Source organism: Carassius gibelio, chromosome A25 (genome assembly GCF_023724105.1).
Source record: "Carassius gibelio isolate Cgi1373 ecotype wild population from Czech Republic chromosome A25, carGib1.2-hapl.c, whole genome shotgun sequence".
Classification (NCBI taxonomy): domain Eukaryota; kingdom Metazoa; phylum Chordata; class Actinopteri; order Cypriniformes; family Cyprinidae; genus Carassius; species Carassius gibelio.
The window spans coordinates 19,022,689-19,042,688 of NC_068395.1; the positions used below are offsets into that span (position 1 = coordinate 19,022,689).

A 20,000-nucleotide genomic window follows, 5' to 3' on the forward strand; every position below is an offset into this window, starting at 1 on the left:
TTTTAAACACACTCCAAACATCCAACACAATTTTTTCCTTTTTAGCCAAAGTTCTTCTGTCCCATATTGCACTTTTCATTAGCATTACACACAGATTAATGAAACTTTTGTTTTTACACTTTTTTTCCCAACCAAACATGACAACTCTGTTCCATTCCATTATATTTTCATCCCACTCCTCAGTCACATCTTTAATTAAACATTTACATTTCCTTAAAAAGTCCTCCAACTCTCTACAATGTAAAAACATATGTAAAATCCCCTCTTCCTCTTCCTGGCACACTTTACACAGAGCATTTTCTTCCATTCCTATTTTATTTAAAATTACATCAGTAAAAACCACTTTATGCCTTATAAAATACTCCAAACATTCCAATTTAGTTTCCACACATTTCCCCGTCATGTTTCTCCATATACACTCTTTTTTTAAATCTTTGAATTTCTGCACCCAGTATCCATTTACAATCGGCTCTTTAAAAACATCATCTCTAAAAGCACAATAAATCATTTTCACAGTACATTCCTTAAAATCATAAATTTTTTCCCCAAATTTCATATGAATACATTTCTCTTTTGGCTCTCCTTCCATACTTTCTATTCTTTTTATCCACTCTTTAGGTATTGCATTTTTAATGATTTCATATTTATTTTTTATTTCTTGTTCACTGTAATCCTCTTTTGCCTCCTCCATTGCATCTACAATAAATTGTGTCGGTAAAAACCCTTCTTTAAATTCATACAAAACATCTCTCACTCTTGTTATCCCCACATCCATCCATTTCTTTAAAAACAATTATTTGTCTTGTTTTAAAATGTTTTTGTTTAAAAACAGAGGTTGATTTAAAATGTTTTCTCTCCCATGTGGATCATACACAACTTTGTCTAAAAATTTTCCCCATGCACTAAACATTTCCCTATAAAACTCTGGTAAGCACTCTGTCATCCAATTCTTTGTTTTCATCCATAAAATTCCATCCCCCATGTTAAAATCCCCACATTTGTTTAAAAAATATTCCATTGTCTTTTTCCATGCTGTTTTGTGACCATCATCTAGATATTTTTTTACTATTTTAATTCTTAAGCTATTTTTTCCCTGTTCGACATCAATTAATCCCATCCCTCCTTTCCCTGCTTCTCCTATTAATGTACTATATGCAATTCTTGACGGTTTACTATTCCATAAAAAATCTAAAAAACATTTTTTCAACCTTTTCTCCACCCACATTGGCATAGCAGTCACATATAAAACATACCACAACTTTGACACCATTAAAACATTTAAAATTAAAACCTTCCCTTTTACACTTAAAGTCCTCAATTTCCAAAAATTTAACCTTTTTTCAATTCCTCCTACTATTTCTTCCCACATTTTTTCTTTAACATTCCTTTCGTCTTTTCCCATTAGAACACCTAAAATCCTTATTTCTTTTGTTTCTTTAAAATTAAAATGATCCGTTAAAACATTTACTCCTCCAAATCTCACATACGTTATTTTTTCTTCATTTAACTTGCCTCCTGATCCCCTACAAAACATCTGTACTACTTCCATTACTTTATTAACACTCTCTATATCTTTAACTATTATTGTTGTATCATCTGCATATTGAAATATTTTTTCATTTCCCCCACTTCCTTCAATGTTTATCCCTCTTATGTCTTCATCTATTTTAACAGCTAATCCCAATGGTTCTGCAACTAAAGAATATAAAAGCGCTGATAATGGACATCCTTGTCTTATTGATCTAGTAATTTTAAAACATTCTGTTAAAAAACCATTACACTGTATTCTTGTTATTGCTCCCCTACATAAAATTGTAATCCACTTGACAAAATTTTCCCCAAACCCGTACCTTCTTAAAATTCCAAATAAATAATCATGCTCCACTCTATCAAAGGCCTTTTCGAAATCCAAACTAATAACATATCCTTTTTTCTTTTTTTCTTTCATATATCTTATTTTATCAATTATACTTAGAGTTGTGTCTGCTATATCTTTCCCTTTAACTCCATACACTTGATTTGTTTCAATTATAGTTGGCATTACTTCTTTCAATCTATTGGCTAAAACTTTTGTTAAAATTTTCAGATCTGTATTCAGCATTGTAATTGGTCTATAATTTTTTAGGTCTACTTTATCTCCTTTTCTTTTATATATCAACTTTATTAATCCCATCCCCATTCTCTGATTCATTTCCTCTTTCTTAATATCTTCATATACTTCTTTTAAAATATTGGTTAAAAAATCTTTAAAAACGATATAAAATTCACTCCCCAAACCATCTATACCTGGACTTTTATTTTTGTTTAATTCACTTATTGCTCTTTTTATCTCTTCTTCTCTTATCTCTTCATCACACTCTTTTCATCACATCACACTCGCCAGTACATTATATAAGTAGGAAAGAAAACCCAAAAGCTTAAAGCACCTGGTATTCCTAGCCGGTCTCTCATCCAAGTACTAACCAGACCTAAGCCTGCTAAGATTCAGAGATTGGGCATTGACTCTTTTTTTTTTTTTTGCAAAATTATTATATAATTTGTGAAATTTTCCAAAAAGTTTAAAGCACCTGGTATTCCCAGGCGGTCTCCCATCCATGTACTAACCAGACCCAAACCTGCTAATATTCAGAGACCGGCATTGACTCTATTTTTTGGCAAAATTATTATATACTAACTGAAAAATTTCCAAAAAGCTTACAGCACCTGGTATTCCCAGGCGGTCTCCCATCCAAGTACTAACCAGGCCCAAACCTGCTTAGCTTCCATGATCAGACGAGATCGGGCATAGCCTTTTTTTTTTTTTTTTTTTTTTTTTTTTTTTTTATTAAGAAATTTCAATCAATAAAATACAATAATCAATAGAAAATACAGAACATCGTCTTTACACATCTCTACATTACACATCTTTCATTTACATAGATAATTTAAAAAACTCTTCCACTTTCTGGCAACTTCCACATTAAATCATTTAAAACACAACAAACTTGTGGGGTAAAAACATCATAAAAAGAGTCTAACATATTCACACCTTTAAAGTACACATACAGTCTTTCGATATATAATTCTGTTTTTCTTTTAAACACACTCCAAACATCCAACACAATTTTTTCCTGTTTAGCCACAGTTCTTCTGTCCCATATTGCACTTTTCATTAGCATTACACACAGATTAATAAAACTTTTGTTTTTACACTTTTTCTCCCAACCAAACATCACAACTCTGTTCCATTCCATTACATTTTCATCCCACTCCTCAGCCACATCTTTAATTAAACATTTACATTTCCTTAAAAAGTCCTCTAGCTCTCTACAATGTAAAAACATATGTAAAATCCCCTCTTCCTCTTCCTGGCACACTTTACACAGAGCATTTTCTTCCATTCCTATTTTATTTAAAATAACATCAGTAAAAACCACTTTATGCCTTATAAAATACTCCAAACATTCCAATTTTGTTTCCACACATTTCCCCGTCATGTTTCTCCATATACACTCTTTTTTTAAATCTTTGAATTTCTGCACCCAGTATCCATTTACAATCGGCTCTTTAAAAACATCATCTCTAAAAGCACAATAAATCATTTTCACAGTACATTCCTTAAAATCATACAGTTTTTCCCCTAATTTCACATGAATACATTTCTCTTTTGGTTCTCCTTCCATACTTTCTATTCTTTTAATCCACTCTTTAGGTATTGCATTTTTAATGATTTCATATTTATTTTTTATTTCTTGTTCACTGTAATCTTCTTTTGCCTCCTCCATTGCATCCACAATAAATTGTGTCGGTAAAAATCCTTCTTTAAATTCATATAAAACATCTCTCACTCTCGTTATCCCCACATCCATCCATTTCTTTAAAAACATTTCTTTGTCTTGTTTTAAAATGTTTTTGTTTAAAAACAGAGGTTGATTTAAAATGTTTTCTCTCCCATGTGGATCATACACAACTTTGTCTAAAAATTTTCCCCAGGCACTAAACATTTCTCTATAAAACTCTGGTAATCTTTCTGTCATCCAATTCTTCGTTTTCATCCATAAAATTCCATCCCCCATGTTAAAATCCCCACATTTGTTTAAAAAATACTCCATTGTCCTTTTCCATGCTGTTTTGTGACCCTCATCCAGATATTTTTTTACTATTTTAATTCTTATGCTATTTTTTCTCTGTTCTACATCAATTAATCCCATCCCTCCCTTCCCTGCTTCTCCTATTAACGTACTATATGCAATTCTTGACGGTTTACTATTCCATAAAAAATCTAAAAAACATTTTTTCAACCTTTTCTCCACCCATATTGGCATAGCAGTCACATATAAAACATACCACAACTTTGACACCATTAAAACATTTAAAATTAAAACCTTCCCTTTTAAACTTAATGTCCTCAATTTCCAAAAATTTTACCTTCTTTCAATTCCTCCTACTATTTCTTCCCACATTTTTTCTTTAACAATCCTTTCGTCTTTTCCCATTAGAACACCTAAAATCCTTATTTCTTTTGTTTCTTTAAAATGAAAATAATCCGTTAAAACAGTCACTCCTCCAAATCTCACATATGTTGTTTTTTCTTCATTTAACTTTCCTCCTGATCCCCTACAAAACATCTGTACTACTTCCATTACTTTATTAACACTCTCTATATCTTTAACTATTATTGTTGTGTCATCCGCATATTGAAATATTTTTTCATTTCCCCCACTTCCTTCAATGTTTATCCCTCTTATGTCTTCATCTATTTTAATAGCTAATCCCAATGGTTCTGCAACTAAAGAATATAAAAGCGCTGATAATGGACATCCTTGTCTTATTGACCTAGTAATTTTAAAACATTCTGTTAAAAAACCATTACACTGTATTCTTGTTATTGCTCCCCTATATAAAATTGTAATCCACTTGACAAAATTATCCCCAAACCCGTACCTTCTTAAAATTCCAAATAAATATTCATGCTCCACTCTATCAAAGGCCTTTTCAAAATCCAAACTAATAACATATCCTTTTTTGTTCTTTTCTTTCATATATCTTATTCTATCTATTATACTTAAAGTTGTATCTGCTATATCTTTCCCTTTTACTCCATACACTTGATTTGTTTTAATTATGGTTGGCATTACCTCTTTCAATCTATTGGCTAAAACTTTTGTTAAAATTTTCAGATCTGTATTCAGCATTGTAATTGGTCTATAATTTTTTAGGTCTACTTTATCTCCTTTTCTTTTATATATTAACTTTATTAATCCCATCCCCATTCTCTGGTTCATTTCCTCCTTCTTAAAAATGTCTTCATATACTTCCTTTAAAATACTGGTTAAAAAATCTTTAAAAACAATATAAAATTCACTCCCCAAACCATCTATACCTGGACTTTTATTTTTGTTTAATTCACTTATTGCTCTTTTTATCTCTTCTTCTCTTATCTCTTCATCACACTCTTTTTTATCTAATTCTCCTACTGTTGTTTTTATCTGATTTAGTAACTCCAATTTCTCTTCTTCCCTCAACCCCTCAGTGCTAAACAGGTTTTCATAATATGCTTTTACTTCTTTTAATATTTCCTCATTTGTTTCCACCACTACACCATTTTTTCCTCTTATTTCTTTAATCATTCCAGCTTTCCCTCTTATTTTTTCTAGATCAAAGAAAAACTTTGTACATTTTTCACCCTCCACAGTATACTTAGCTTTACTCCTTAGTCTTGCACCTTCATATTTTTTCTCTTCCATGTCTTTCAATATTCCCTCCAATTCTTTTATTTTTTGTATATCTTTCCCATTCTCATTTAATTCCTTTTCCAAATTTTCTCTTATTTCTCTCTCCTTCTTCCTCTTACATATCTGTAATAATTTGCAATACTTTATTGTGAATTTTTTAACTAAATATTTAACATTTTCCCACCATATCCTTTTATCTTCACTGTACATTTCATTCTCCTTTTCTTTTTCAATAATTTCTTTAATACTTAAAACATACTCCTCATTCTTCAAAACCTCTACATTTAAAACCCATACACCCGGCCCTCTTTTCACTGAACTCCAGTCTACTTGCATAAAAATTGGTTTATGGTCACTTAAACTTGATTCTTCATATTTAATGTTACCGATAAAACCTTCAATGTTCCTTGTACATAAAATAAAATCAATCCTTGTTTTACACATAAAATTCCCTACTAATTGCCTCCTTGAATATTCTTTCTTTTTTTCATTTCTTTCTCTCCATACATCAATCATATTATTTTCTTCCATTAATAATTTCAGTTCTTTTCTTCCTTTATCATTTTTAAAAACCATTCCCTCTCCCATTTCTAATTTACTGAAAACAGTATTAAAATCACCCATCATAATAACTTCTTTATGCTTTTTTAAAAAATCTCTTAATACATTAAAATATTCCTTCTTTTCATTCTCTACAATCGGTGCATGAATATTAACTACAATAACTTTTTTCTCCTCATACTCCATTTCAACCGCAATACATTTCCCATCTACGTCACTATATATTGTTTTACATGATACCCCACAGTTTTCTTTTATTAAAATCGCAACTCCTCTTCCCAGCCTCCCATCACCATTGTTATAAAAAATCTCTCCACTCCACCTTTTCCTTATTTCAGTCATGTACTCTTCCCTCCAGTTAGTTTCTTGTAATAAAATCACATCCTCTCTTTTACACATTTCTTTCACCTTTTCAAATTTACCCATGTCCATTAGTCCCCTTGCATTAAAAGTAACACAACTTAAAACCATTAAAAGAAATAAAAATAAATACCTAAAAAACATTATTCTTTATCTTCTCCCTCCAGCACTCTTAACACTTCATATCTGTTTACACTTTTTACTCGGCCCCTTGTCATTAATTTTTTTCTTATATTTTCCACATTTGGTTTTACCTTTAATGTTCTCCTTCTACTTTGTCCTCTCTCCCCTCTGTCTTTTCCCATGTTGTCCATCCTTGTTTCTTCTTCGCTGCCCATTTCTTTGTTTTGATCATGCATTCCTTGTCCATCACTCTCCACATTATCCAAAAGATTTTTAAAACTGTCCGATATTTCCATTTCTGTCCACTGAGTATTCTGTTCTACTGTTTGTTCCTCATCCATATCATTACTTTTTCCTTCTTCTTCTTCTTTCTCTTGGTTGTCTGTTCCTCCTTCTGTTTCCTTCTGTGGTAATCCTTCATCCCCTTGTCCTTCATCAATATCTCCTTCCTCTTCAGTGTTTCCTTCATGCACCTGTCCATCCACCCGATGCTCCAGACCTCCTTCCTCTCCCTCCATCCAACACTCACACTTATTTAAAATTTTTTGACACTCCGGGCATCTGACCGCGTTGCAATCCCTTGCGAAATGTCCCCTTTCCTCGCACTTGTGACACTTAAATTCAGGGCATTCCTTAAGCAGATGATCTGGGCTCATGCACAGCTTACAGGTCTTCACCTGGTGGCTGTGCATCACCCTAAAGTACTGCGGCCCTTCTGCTGTTTCCAGCTTTGTGCTGTAGGGCAATGATGCCACCTCCTTGGGGAATCGCACTTTTAAAAACCTTGTTCCATCCTCTATTTCAGTGCCCGGGTAGCATCTTCTTTTTAATTTTGATATGGGATTAACTCCCCATCCCTCCAATTTTCTAAAAATGTCTTTATCATCAAGGTAGACGGGCAGGTGCATGAAGGAAACAACATAATCTCTATTTTGCAGTTTCTTTATTTCACAGTTCACTCCTTTAATTAACAATCCCTCAGTCAGTTCATCACACGTTTCTTCTCTTTCCATTGTCAGTTCATATTCCTTTCCTTGTCTTGGCCTTAGTGCTAAGATTTTCCCATATCCACATTTGTCCGTCACCGCTTTAATAATATCCACAGCTCTCACCTCATTTACGTTCTCCACATTCACAATCACAGTTGCCTCCTTTAAGTATTTCCTTTCACCAAATTTATCTCTTGCATCTAGTTTTTTACCGTGTCCTGCTCGTTGTCGATACTCCAGTCCAGGGTCGTTTGCCATGCGTGTCTCTCCAGCCAGTCCAGTGTCGTTTGCCTTACGTGTCTCTCCAGCCAGTCCAGTGTCGTTTGCCTTACGTGTCTCTCCAGCCAATCCAGTGTCGTTTGCCATGCGTGTCTCTCCAGCCAGTCCAGTGTCGTTTGCCAATAATCCATCCATTGTAAAAAAAAAACACAAACAAAAAATGAACCACCCTCCAGCCAGCAAGATGCTGCTGTTAGGTGGTTTAAAACTGAAAAACCTCAAAAAAATAAACTAAAAGTCCAAAAACAACTCACAAAACAAACACTAACAGAAAAATCAAAATGGAGGAGAGCCTTCCTCTCCAAACTGCAGCCAACACTTCCTGTAGCTCTCTAGCGCCCTCAGGTTGGTATGGCCGTAAGCGAAGACTGCCGCAAAGAGAGGGCTATTTAGAGATCAGCCAATCTTATCGCCAGTACATTATATAAGTAGGAAAGAAAACCCAAAAGTTTAAAGCACCTGGTATTCAATCAATCAATCAATCACCTTTATTTATATAGTGCTTTAAACAAAATACATTGCGCCAAAGCCAGGCAGTCTCCCATCCATGTACTAACCAGGCCCAAACCTGCTAATATTCAGAAATCGGGCATTGACTCTATTTTTTGGCAAAATTATTGTATACTAAGTGAAAATTTTCCAAAAAGTTTAAAGCAAATGGTATTCCCAGGCAGTCTCCCATCCATGTACTAACCAGGCCCAAACCTGCTAATTTTCAGAGACCGGCATTGACTCTATTTTTTGGCAAAATTATTATATACTAAGTGAAAAATTTCCAAAAAGCTTACAGCACCTGGTATTCCCAGGCGGTCTCCCATCCAAGTACTAACCAGGCCCAAACCTGCTTAGCTTCCGAGATCAGACGAGATCGGGCATAGCCAGGTTGGTATGGCTGTAAGCGAAGACTGCTGCAAAGAGAGGGCTATTTAGAGATCAGCCAATCTAATCGCCAGTACATTATATAAGTAGGAAAGAAAACCCAAAAGCTTAAAGCACCTGGTATTCCTAGCCGGTCTCTCATCCAAGTACTAACCAGACCTAAGCCTGCTAAGATTCAGAGATTGGGCATTGACTCTTTTTTTTTTTTGCAAAATTATTATATAATTTGTGAAATTTTCCAAAAAGTTTAAAGCACCTGTTATTCCCAGGCAGTCTCCCATCCATGTACTAACCAGGCCCAAACCTGCTAATATTCAGAAATCGGGCATTGACTCTATTTTTTGGCAAAATTATTATATACTAAGTGAAAATTTTCCAAAAAGTTTAAAGCACCTGGTATTCCCAGGCAGTCTCCCATCCATGTACTAACCAGACCCAAACCTGCTAATATTCAGAGACCAGCATTGACTCTATTTTTTGGCAAAATTATTATATACTAAGTGAAAATTTTCCAAAAAGCTTACAGCACCTGGTATTCCCAGGCGGTCTCACATCCAAGTACTAACCAGGCCCAAACCTGCTTAGCTTCCAAGATCAGATGAGATCGGGCATAGCCTGGTTGATATTGCCGTAAACGAAGACTGCTGCAAAGAGAGGGCTATTTAGAGATCAGCCAATCTTATCGCCAGTACATTATATAAGTAGGAAAGAAAACCCAAAAGTTTAAAGCACCTGGTATTCCCAGGCAGTCTCCCATCCATGTACTAACCAGGCCCAAACCTGCTAATATTCAGAGACCGGCATTGACTCTATTTTTTGGCAAAATTATTATATACTAAGTGAAAATTTTCCAAAAAGTTTAAAGCACCTGGTATTCCCAGGCAGTCTCCCATCCATGTACTAACCAGACCCAAACCTGCTAATATTCAGAGACCGGCATTGACTCTATTTTTTGGCAAAATTATTATATACTAAGTGAAAATTTTCCAAAAAGTTTAAAGCACCTGGTATTCCCAGGCAGTCTCCCATCCATATACTAACCAGACCCAAACCTGCTAATATTCAGAGACTGGCATTGACTCTATTTTTTGGCAAAATTATTATATACTAAATGAAAACTTTCCAAAAAGCTTACAGCACCTGGTATTCCCAGGCGGTCTCCCATCCAAGTACTAACCAGGCCCAAACCTGCTTAGCTTCCAAGATCAGACGAGATCGGGCATAGCCAGGTAGGTATGGCCGTAAGCGAAGACTGCCGCAAAGAGAGGGCTATTTAGAGATCAGCCAATCTAATCGCCAGAACATTATATAAGTAGGAAAGAAAACCCAAAAGCTTAAAGCACCTGGTATTCCTAGCCGGTCTCTCATCCAAGTACTAACCAGACCTAAGCCTGCTAAGATTCAGAGATTGGGCATTGACTCTTTTTTCTTTTGCAAAATTATTATATAATTTGTGAAATTTTCCAAAACGTTTAAAGCACCTGGTATTCCCAGGCAGTCTCTCATCCATGTCCTAACCAGGCCCAAACCTGCTAATATTCAGAAATCGGGCATTGACTCTATTTTGTGGCAAAATTATTACATACTAAGTGAAAATTTTCCAAAAAGTTTAAAGCACCTGGTATTCCCAGGCAGTCTCCCATCCATGTACTAACCAGGCCCAAACCTGCTAATATTCAGAAATCGGGCATTGACTCTATTTTTTGGCAAAATTATTATATACTAAGTGAAAATTTTCCAAAAAGCTTACAGCACCTGGTATTCCCAGGCGGTCTCCCATCCAAGTACTAACCAGGCCCAAACCTGCTTAGCTTCCAAGATCAGACGAGATCGGGCATAGCCTGGTTGATATTGCCGTAAACGAAGACTGCTGCAAAGAGAGGGCTATTTAGAGATCAGCCAATCTTATCGCCAGTACATTATATAAGTAGGAAAGAAAACCCAAAAGTTTAAAGCACCTGGTATTCCCAGGCAGTCTCCCATCCATGTACTAACCAGACCTAAGCCTGCTAAGATTCAGAGATTGGGCATTGACTCTTTTTTTTTTTTGGCAAAATTATTATATAATTTATGAAATTTTCCAAAAAGTTTAAAGCACCTGGTATTCCCAGGCAGTCTCCCATCCATGTACTAACCAGGCCCAAACCTGCTAATATTCAGAAATCGGGCATTGACTCTATTTTTTGGCAAAATTATTATATACTAAGTGAAAATTTTCCAAAAAGTTTAAAGCACCTGGTATTCCCAGGCAGTCTCCCATCCATGTACTAACCAGACCCAAACCTGCTAATATTCAGAGACCGGCATTGACTCTATTTTTTGGCAAAATTATTATATACTAAGTGAAAAATTTCCAAAAAGCTTACAGAACCTGGTATTCCCAGGCGGTCTCCCATCCAAGTACTAACCAGTCCCAAACCTGCTTAGCTTCTGAGGTCAGACGAGATCGGGCATAGCCAGGTTGGTATGGCCGTAAGCGAAGACTGCCGCAAAGAGAGGGCTATTTAGAGATCAGCCAATCTTATCGCCAGTACATTATATAAGTAGGAAAGAAAACCCAAAAGTTTAAAGCACCTGGTATTCCCAGGCAGTCTCCCATCCATGTACTAACCAGGCCCAAACCTGCTAATATTCAGAGACCGGCATTGACTCTATTTTTTGGCAAAATTATTATATACTAAGTGAAAAATTTCCAAAAAGCTTACAGCACCTGGTATTCCCAGGCGGTCTCCCATCCAAGTACTAACCAGGCCCAAACCTGCTTAGCTTCCGAGATCAGACGAGATCGGGCATAGCCAGGTTGGTATGGCTGTAAGCAAAGACTGCTGCAAAGAGAGGGCTATTTAGAGATCAGCCAATCTAATCGCCAGAACATTATATAAGTAGGAAAGAAAACCCAAAAGCTTAAAGCACCTGGTATTCCTAGCCGGTCTCTCATCCAAGTACTAACCAGACCTAAGCCTGCTAAGATTCAGAGATTGGGCATTGACTCTTTTTTCTTTTGCAAAATTATTATATAATTTGTGAAATTTTCCAAAACGTTTAAAGCACCTGGTATTCCCAGGCAGTCTCTCATCCATGTCCTAACCAGGCCCAAACCTGCTAATATTCAGAAATCGGGCATTGACTCTATTTTGTGGCAAAATTATTACATACTAAGTGAAAATTTTCCAAAAAGTTTAAAGCACCTGGTATTCCCAGGCAGTCTCCCATCCATGTACTAACCAGGCCCAAACCTGCTAATATTCAGAAATCGGGCATTGACTCTATTTTTTGGCAAAATTATTATATACTAAGTGAAAATTTTCCAAAAAGCTTACAGCACCTGGTATTCCCAGGCGGTCTCCCATCCAAGTACTAACCAGGCCCAAACCTGCTTAGCTTCCAAGATCAGACGAGATCGGGCATAGCCTGGTTGATATTGCCGTAAACGAAGACTGCTGCAAAGAGAGGGCTATTTAGAGATCAGCCAATCTTATCGCCAGTACATTATATAAGTAGGAAAGAAAACCCAAAAGTTTAAAGCACCTGGTATTCCCAGGCAGTCTCCCATCCATGTACTAACCAGACCTAAGCCTGCTAAGATTCAGAGATTGGGCATTGACTCTTTTTTTTTTTTGGCAAAATTATTATATAATTTATGAAATTTTCCAAAAAGTTTAAAGCACCTGGTATTCCCAGGCAGTCTCCCATCCATGTACTAACCAGGCCCAAACCTGCTAATATTCAGAAATCGGGCATTGACTCTATTTTTTGGCAAAATTATTATATACTAAGTGAAAATTTTCCAAAAAGTTTAAAGCACCTGGTATTCCCAGGCAGTCTCCCATCCATGTACTAACCAGACCCAAACCTGCTAATATTCAGAGACCGGCATTGACTCTATTTTTTGGCAAAATTATTATATACTAAGTGAAAAATTTCCAAAAAGCTTACAGAACCTGGTATTCCCAGGCGGTCTCCCATCCAAGTACTAACCAGTCCCAAACCTGCTTAGCTTCTGAGGTCAGACGAGATCGGGCATAGCCAGGTTGGTATGGCCGTAAGCGAAGACTGCCGCAAAGAGAGGGCTATTTAGAGATCAGCCAATCTTATCGCCAGTACATTATATAAGTAGGAAAGAAAACCCAAAAGTTTAAAGCACCTGGTATTCCCAGGCAGTCTCCCATCCATGTACTAACCAGGCCCAAACCTGCTAATATTCAGAGACCGGCATTGACTCTATTTTTTGGCAAAATTATTATATACTAAGTGAAAAATTTCCAAAAAGCTTACAGCACCTGGTATTTCTAGGCGGTCTCCCATCCAAGTACTAACCAGGCCCAAACCTGCTTAGCTTCCGAGATGAGACGAGATCGGGCATAGCCAGGTTGGTATGGCCGTAAGCGAAGACTGCCGCAAAGAGAAGGCTATTTAGAGATCAGCCAATCTAATCGCCAGTACATTATATAAGTAGGAAAGAAAACCCAAAAGCTTAAAGCACCTGGTATTCCTAGCCGGTCTCTCATCCAAGTACTAACCAGACCTAAGCCTGCTAAGATTCAGAGATTGGGCATTGACTCTTTTTTTTTTGGCAAAATTATTATATAATTTGTGAAATTTTCCAAAAAGTTTAAAGCACCTGGTATTCCCAGGCAGTCTCCCATCAATGTACTAACCAGGCCCAAACCTGCTAATATTCAGAAATCGGGCATTGACTCTATTTTTTGGCAAAATTATTATATACTAAGTGAAAATTTTCCAAAAAGTTTAAAGCACCTGGTATTCCCAGGCAGTCTCCCATCCATGTACTAACCAGACCCAAACCTGCTAATATTCAGAGACCGGCATTGACTCTATTTTTTGGCAAAATTATTATATAATAAGTGAAAATTTTCCAAAAAGCTTACAGCACCTGGTATTCCCAGGAGGTCTCACATCCAAGTACTAACCAGGCCCAAACCTGCTTAGCTTCCAAGATCAGACAAGATCGGGCATAGCCTGGTTGATATTGCCGTAAACGAAGACTGCTGCAAAGAGAGGGCTATTTAGAGATCAGCCAATCTTATCGCCAGTACATTGTATAAGTAGGAAAGAAAACCCAAAAGTTTAAAGCACCTGGTATTCCCAGGCAGTCTCCCATCCATGTACTAACCAGGCCCAAACCTGCTTAGCTTCCGAGATCAGACGAGATCGGGCATAGCCAGGTTGGTATGGCTGTAAGCGAAGACTGCCGCAAAGAGAGGGCTATTTAGAGATCAGCCAATCTAATCGCCAGTACATTATATAAGTAGGAAAGAAAACCCAAAAGTTTAAAGCACCTGGTATTCCTAGCCGGTCTCTCATCCAAGTACTAACCAGACCTAAGCCTGCTAAGATTCAGAGATTGGGCATTGACTCTTTTTTTTTTTTTTTTTTTTTTTGTGCAAAATTATTATATAATTTGTGAAATTTTCCAAAAAGTTTAAAGCACCTGGTATTCCCAGGCATGTACTAACCAGGCCCAAACCTGCTAATATTCAGAAATCGGGCATTGACTCTATTTTTTGGCAAAATTATTATATACTAAGTGAAAATTTTCCAAAAAGCTTACAGCACCTGGTATTCCCAGGCGGTCTCCCATCCAAGTACTAACCAGGCCCAAACCTGCTTAGCTTCCAAGATCAGACGATATCGGGCATAGCCTGGTTGATATTGCCGTAAACGAAGACTGCTGCAAAGAGAGGGCTATTTAGAGATCAGCCAATCTTATCGCCAGTACATTATATAAGTAGGAAAGAAAACCCAAAAGTTTAAAGCACCTGGTATTCCCAGGCAGTCTCCCATCCATGTACTAACCAGGCCCAAACCTGCTTAGCTTCCGAGATCAGACGAGATTTTTTTTTTTTTTTTTTTTTATTATAAAAAATTTACATTCATTTAATTTGTTTCATACAGTTACAATCCTTGACATTATTATTCATATTTCCCCCATAGCCAGTTTACACCATTATCTTTCATTTTCAACATTGGATTCCCTCTTACAATCATTTCTATAAATTCATCCTCTTTGTTTTCCATTGAGAAATAATTCCATAACAGTCTCACAGAGTATTCCATCCTGTTTTTAAAGATTATCCACACATCAACATTTTTCCCATCATATTTCGCCATGTTTCTTCTCAACCATATTACATACTTTGCTATTGTTACACATAAATTAAAGGTATACATATTACAGTCATTATGACCAAATAAAAACATTGTTTCCCACTTCTTTTGGTCCTCATCATACTTCCCCTCCAAAATTTCTTTTGCAATTTCCTTCATTTTTCTCATAAAATCATCTAACCTTTCACAATAAAAAAACAGATGTAACAGTCCTTCCTTTTCTTTCATACACACTTTACACTTTGCATCATTTTGAATTCCTATTTTATGTAATCTCATCTCTGTTAATATACAATTGTGTCTCAATAAATAATTAAAATTCTCTAAAATTGGTTCCATATATTTCAACCTCACGTTTCCCCAAATTTCATTTTCATTTAAGTCATCATATCTTTCTTTCCAGTAGTTCAAAGCTACTGGTTTTGTAAAAGCGATAGACCTAAAAATACTATACACATTCCTTACTTTGCATAAATTAAAATGGACGTTTTCCCCATTTAACCTTTTAAAAAATACATCTGGAAATTCATTCTCATCCCCACTCTCATAGTTTTCAATTCTTTCAATCCAGTCCTTTGGTATCGCTTTCTTTAAATCCTCATATTGTCCTTCTAACTTCCTTCTCCACACCCTTTTGCCCCCCTCTCTCAATGCATCCACAACTGCCTGTAAAGGTACATAACCCTCTATCACCTCATACAATAGATCTTTTATTTGTCTCAAACCACAATCCCACCATTCTTTATAATACATGACCTTGCCGTCCCTTATGATATTCGGATTTAAAAACAAAGGTTGTTCTAAAAGCTGGGCCCTTCCTTTAGGTAAAATCAGTACATTTTCTAAAAATTCCCCCCATGATTCCAAAACCTCCACATAAAAACATGGCAGACCTTTTAACATCCAGCTTTTCATTTTCATCCATAAAACATTACATCCCATATTACATTTTTCCAGGTAATATTCCATGACTCTTTTCCAAATTACATCACTTTTGCTCTCTAGAAACTTCTGAACTGTTTTAATTCTCAGCGTTCTCATTCTTAAAAATGGATCTAAAAGTCCCAATCCTCCCTCCTTTATGTTTCCAAGTAATGTATCATATGCAATCTTAGCCCTTCCATTTCCCCATAAAAACTTTAAAACCAATTCTTTCATTTTTTTGTAGTACAGATGAGGCAATGGGGTTACTCCCAACACATACCAGACTTTCGACAGCATCAATGAATTTATAATTAAAACTTTCCCCCTTAGCTTTAAATTTCTAACTTGCCAAAATCTCAGTCTTTTTCCAATTCCATTTAAAACACCTTCCCAATTCAAAGTGTCTGCCTTATTAGAATCAATACCAACCCACAACCCCAAAATCTTGATGTGCTGCATTTCCTCCTTGAATTGTATATGCTGCGGTATTTCCTCTACTCTGCCAATCCTCATACACACACTTTTCCCCACATTTACTTTGGCTCCCGACCCTTTACAATATCTTTCTAAAATCCCCATTGCCCTATCAATACTTTGGATGTCTTCTACCAACAAGGTTGTATCATCTGCATACTGATACACTGCTTCTCTTTGGAAATGGTTCTTTATTTGTATTCCTTTGATTTCTCTGTCTGCCTTAATAGCCAAACCAAGTGGCTCGGCTACCAGAGAGTAAAGTAAGGCAGACAGTGGGCATCCTTGCCTGATCGACCTTGTTGGTTGAAAACAATCCGTTAAAAAACCATTGCATTTTATGCATGTTAACACATCTGAGTAAAAAATCCAAATCCATTTTCTAAAATTTTCTCCAAAACCAAAAGCCTTAAGAACATCAAATAAAAACTCATGCTCTACCCTGTCAAATGCCTTTTCTAAATCCAGACTTATTAAAAATCCCCCCTTTCCCTTCTCCTTCATATAATAAATTGTGTCTCTTATACTTTTAACCACATCTACTAAATCTCTTCCTTGCACCCCGTATGCCTGTGTTGTTTTTATTATTTTTGGTAAAACCTTTTTTAATCTGTTTGCTAATACTTTTGCTAATATTTTAAAATCTGTATTCAACATGGATATAGGTCTAAAATTTTTAAGATCTTTTGGATTACCGCTTTTTTTGTAAATCATTTTTACCATGCCTATCTTCATTTTTTCACTCAACACCCCCTTCTTGAAAATTTCTTCAAAAACTTCTTTTAAAATTGGCACTAACATTTCTCTAAAAGTTTTATAAAATTCATTAGTCAAACCATCCACACCAGGGCTCTTTCCAGGTTTTAACTGTTGAATTGCCATATCTATTTCTTCTTCCTTAATTTCTTCATCACACAAAATCCTGTCCTCACCTGTTAACTTAGATTTAATTTGTTTAATCAAAAACTCCTCATCATTTTTTCCTATACCTTGTCCCTTAAACATGTCCATGTAATATTGCTTTACTGTTTTCAAAATTTCTTTAGTTTCTGTTTCTATTTCCCCTTTTTTATTTAAGACTTCTTTCAATAGATCAGCCTTCTGCCTATTTTGTTCTAAATTAAAGAAAAATTTTGTGCATCTTTCTCCCTCTACTGCATATTTTGCTTTACTTCTTATAATTGCACCCTTACATTTTTCCTCTTCTAATATCTTTAATTTATCTTGTAGCATTATTATTTTTTCAATTTCCTCTTTTCCATTGCTTTCTGACACTTTACTTAACTCATTATTCAGGAGTTTGGTTAATTCGGTTTCCTTCTGTCTTTCTAATTTTCTGACATTTTTGCTGTATTCTATTGAAAATGTCTTTATTTCCCACTTAACACTATCCCACCATACTCTTTTCTCTTCCCTATACATTCTATTAATTTTGCTTTCTTCCACAATCCCTTTAATACTTTCCTGATATGCATTACTCTTTAAAATCTTTGCATTTAAAACCCACACTCCCCCTCCCCTTTTCACACTTGAAGAATCTAATGTTAAAAATAAGAGAGAATGATCACTAAGACCAACTCGTTTATAATAAACATTAGTAATATTCCCTTGCATTTCCTCTGTACATAAAATATAATCAATCCTACTTTGTTTCAGTTCTTTTAAAACAAATTGTCTTCTTGAAAATTGCCTACTCGTTCTATTTCTTTCTCTCCACACATCAATCAATTTAAAATCCCCCATCAGTTTGTTCAACTCCTCCCTTCCCTTATCAGTCTTAAAAACCATATTACTTGCTAAGTCTAATTCTGTAAAAACAGTATTAAAATCCCCCATTAAAATCACCCTTTCATTAATTCTTACATTTGCAGATATTGTTTTAAAAAATTCCACCTTTTGCTTTTCTTCATTTGGAGCATGTATGTTACATATTGTACATCTCTCATTTCCTTTTTCTATTTCAACAGCTAAACATTTCCCTGCTCCATCATTAAACACCACACTTTCTTTTTCACACACCTCTCTTCTTATTAAAATAGCAACCCCTTTCCCAGTTTTCTCTGTACCATTATTACAATGTATATTCCCATCCCATAAATTTTCAAACCTTTTAACACAATAATTTTTCCAATTCGTTTCTTGTAATACAAATACATCCACCCCTCTACATAATTCCCTCATATTTTCAAATTTCTCCACATCCATTAAACCTCGTGCATTAAATGAAACAACTCTTAAAAACATAAAAACAATATAAAATAAATAATTAAAACATTTCATTTTTTTTTTCAGTCATGCTCCATATCTCTCAGTACATCAAATCTGTTCTCACAACCCTCCTTGTCTTTTAATATTCCTTGCCTTAAAAATCTTTTCTTTGCAATGTCTATATTGGGTGTTACCTTTAAAGTTCTTCTTCTTTGTATTCCTTCTCATTCTTTCCTACGTTTCTCTTCTCCTTTTCTCTCCATTCTCCTCTCCTGATAACCTTCCTCGTCGTTTTGTTGTTCCCCATGTTCCTCGCTCATATCCATAGTCTTTTGCACAGTCCATTGAGATGTTGTTATTTCTCCATCTAGTTCTTTCTTCTTTTCTCCTGTGTCCCCCTGATGTTCTTTCTCTCCATTGTCCTCTCTCAGTCCACAGTGTTTCTCTTCTCCTTTTCTCTCCATTCTCCCCTCCTGATAATCTTCCTCATTGTTTTTTTGTTCCTCCTGTTCTTTGCTTATTTCCATGGTCCTTTGCACCGTCCCTTGTGATATTGTTTTTTCTCCATCATTTTCTTTTTCCTCTCCTCCTGTGTCTGCTTGATGTTCTTCCTCTTCATTTTCCTCTCCCAGTCCACAATCTTCCATCTCCTTGTTTAAAACATTGTCCATCTCGGTTTCCCTCTGCTTTTGCCCACCCACATTAACAACCATATCTGTTTCTTGTTCACTACTATTTTCTCCCTCCCCCATCCAACATTCGCACCTCACCAACACTTTCCTACATTCCGGGCACTTCACTGCATTGCAGCTTCTTGCCAAGTGCCCCTGCTCTTTGCACTGGTAACAAATAAAGTCCGGGCAATCTTTAAATACATGTCCTGGATCCATACACAATCTACAGGTTTTCACCTGCCGATCGTGTATAATCCGAAAGTACTGTGTGCCCTCAGCAGTCTCAAACTTGCTGCTATATGGTAGAGATACAACTTCCTTTGGGAACCTGACCTTTACATATCTCGTACCATCTGCTATTTCAGTACCCGGATATGTTCTTCTCTTAATGTTGGTTGAGGGAGTTACACCCCATGCCTCCAATTTATCTAATATATCCTGGTCATCAACATATGCAGGCAAATGCATGAAAGAAACAACATATTCTCTTACTTGTAGCTTTCTAATCTCACAAAATTGTTGCTTGATTCTTAGTCCATCCTCTAGCTTTTCACACTCCTCCTCATTTGATAATGTGATCTCGAATTCTTTGCCTTGTCTTGGTCTTATCGCCAAAATCTTTCCTCCTCCAATTTTTTCATTCACTTCTTTGATAATATCCTGCACCGATCCATCTCTCACCTCTG

General features: G+C 35.9%; 9 non-coding genes and 3 pseudogenes across 9 annotated transcripts; all 12 read right to left on the bottom strand.

The window, feature by feature from the left end:
* Positions 1 to 8,807: 8,807 nt before the first annotated feature.
* LOC127947895 (5S ribosomal RNA) lies at positions 8,808 to 8,926 on the bottom strand. The gene has a single exon (XR_008151646.1). It is a non-coding gene; the product is annotated as a 5S ribosomal RNA (ribosomal RNA).
* A 496-nt stretch (positions 8,927 to 9,422) lies between these two features.
* Positions 9,423 to 9,541, bottom strand: LOC127947788 (uncharacterized; annotated as a pseudogene).
* Positions 9,542 to 10,033: 492 nt separating this feature from the next.
* Positions 10,034 to 10,152, bottom strand: LOC127948218 (5S ribosomal RNA). The gene has a single exon (XR_008151963.1). It is a non-coding gene; the product is annotated as a 5S ribosomal RNA (ribosomal RNA).
* A 496-nt stretch (positions 10,153 to 10,648) lies between these two features.
* Positions 10,649 to 10,767, bottom strand: LOC127947690 (5S ribosomal RNA). The gene has a single exon (XR_008151484.1). It is a non-coding gene; the product is annotated as a 5S ribosomal RNA (ribosomal RNA).
* A 497-nt stretch (positions 10,768 to 11,264) lies between these two features.
* LOC127947773 (5S ribosomal RNA) lies at positions 11,265 to 11,383 on the bottom strand. The gene has a single exon (XR_008151564.1). It is a non-coding gene; the product is annotated as a 5S ribosomal RNA (ribosomal RNA).
* Positions 11,384 to 11,603: 220 nt separating this feature from the next.
* LOC127947896 (5S ribosomal RNA) lies at positions 11,604 to 11,722 on the bottom strand. Its single transcript, XR_008151647.1, has one exon. It is a non-coding gene; the product is annotated as a 5S ribosomal RNA (ribosomal RNA).
* A 496-nt stretch (positions 11,723 to 12,218) lies between these two features.
* On the bottom strand, positions 12,219 to 12,337 carry LOC127947692 (5S ribosomal RNA). The gene has a single exon (XR_008151485.1). It is a non-coding gene; the product is annotated as a 5S ribosomal RNA (ribosomal RNA).
* A 497-nt stretch (positions 12,338 to 12,834) lies between these two features.
* Positions 12,835 to 12,953, bottom strand: LOC127947774 (5S ribosomal RNA). Its single transcript, XR_008151565.1, has one exon. It is a non-coding gene; the product is annotated as a 5S ribosomal RNA (ribosomal RNA).
* Positions 12,954 to 13,173: 220 nt separating this feature from the next.
* Positions 13,174 to 13,292, bottom strand: LOC127947699 (5S ribosomal RNA). The gene has a single exon (XR_008151492.1). It is a non-coding gene; the product is annotated as a 5S ribosomal RNA (ribosomal RNA).
* Positions 13,293 to 13,787: 495 nt separating this feature from the next.
* LOC127947803 (uncharacterized) lies at positions 13,788 to 13,906 on the bottom strand (annotated as a pseudogene).
* Positions 13,907 to 13,990: 84 nt separating this feature from the next.
* Positions 13,991 to 14,109, bottom strand: LOC127947762 (5S ribosomal RNA). Its single transcript, XR_008151553.1, has one exon. It is a non-coding gene; the product is annotated as a 5S ribosomal RNA (ribosomal RNA).
* A 361-nt stretch (positions 14,110 to 14,470) lies between these two features.
* Positions 14,471 to 14,589, bottom strand: LOC127947801 (uncharacterized; annotated as a pseudogene).
* Positions 14,590 to 20,000: the final 5,411 nt, after the last annotated feature.